The sequence below is a fragment of the Neofelis nebulosa genome, chromosome 1, assembly GCF_028018385.1.
Source record: "Neofelis nebulosa isolate mNeoNeb1 chromosome 1, mNeoNeb1.pri, whole genome shotgun sequence".
Classification (NCBI taxonomy): Eukaryota; Metazoa; Chordata; class Mammalia; order Carnivora; family Felidae; genus Neofelis; species Neofelis nebulosa.
In genome coordinates this window covers 30,672,579-30,674,014 of record NC_080782.1, presented here as the reverse complement: position 1 = coordinate 30,674,014, position 1,436 = coordinate 30,672,579, and positions in this window count along the sequence as shown.

Here is a 1,436-nt window from a genome sequence, read left to right as displayed (position 1 = left end):
GAGGAGGAGGAGGAGGAGGAGGAGGAAGGCAGCCATTGGGGGAGCCTGGTAGAGGGAGATCCAGCTACAGAGAACTGGAAGGGAGAGAAAACAGCCATCCAGATTCTCCTGGCCGGCAGCCGAAGTCACCAGAAGCTCAGGGCTGGTGTCCTTGGTTGGGCGTTTCCTTTCATCTGATACAGCCCACCGTCACCGGTCATGGGCACAGTTGCGGATGCACTTGAAGCCAAACCAGTGTATCTCCTGTGGTTTATTTTCACATGTCTGGAGACACCTGGGGAAATGGTAATCCTGGTGTCATTCCTTGTCGTTACGTTTTACTGCTGAAAGCAAGAGAGGTTTCTTTTTCTGTCACTCAGCGGAGACATACCCCAGGAAAGGAGGAAGGAGAAACAACAACAGCAACGACACAAGAGATAGTTGCCTTTGAATTTGAAAGTTGAGGCCTGAGGTTTACTACAGCCAGCGTTTTTGTGAACGGTCGGTGATTGATTTTGAACATGGTGTGTGGGGTGGGAAGAAGTTGGCTAGGAACCAAAAAGGCTGTCCTCGTGACTAAAAACAAACCTGAAGGTATTTCCTTTATGTCCTTGGAAACAGGAAGCCAGTTGTGGTTTTCGGCAGCATTCTTGCAGGAGAGCAGAGTGGGGACGGCCCCCAGCTGCACCGGGGCAGGGACACCCACTGGGCCTGTCGGTTTACAGAGAGACAGATGTTACATACACCCCAGCTCCGTTTATGCATGGTCACCAGTGACCAGAGAAGCTACTCGATGCAATGCATCTGTTTCAGATACAGAAATATAGAGAAGATATTTATTAAGATTTAAGTTATTGTTATTTATTACCGTTCACTAATGAGTTTCTCTTTTTTTCCCCCCTTATTTATTAAAGTTTCTTTTCGAAGGTGCCAAAGTATATGTGCTCGCAAAATGCAAAGAAAGGTGACAAAGGAAATTTTAAATTGGGAACAAGGGTCCATGCTTTTCAAAGTATTAAAAAGTTTTCGCTAGGCAAAAATCACTTACTTTACCTTTTTCAGAAAAGCCCTCGTTAATCTCCCCGATGTCAGCATCTTCCCTGTTTTTATTTTTGAAAAAAAGGCATGTGTCAGAAGGAGTGCTTCTGACAGGCCCCCTTTCCGGGAGCAGCGTGCACAGACCGTCAGCCCTGGCTTTATTTCCTCACTGCTCCGTCACTGAGTAGATATGCCACATGCTCCCCTTTCTGTTGTATGTAAGCTCTCACTCCCTTCCACATATATCTATCTGTGATATGCATAACCATATATATGAAAGGTTAAATTCCTTTTAGTAGGTAGTCCTGGATTCAGTGTTGACCTAAAAGTAAAACAAAAATCCTGTCGGGTAACCAGGGTCCCGCCCTGACTCGTGGGGACCCTTCCTCCATCCTTCCGTTCACCCACCGTCTTCTAGA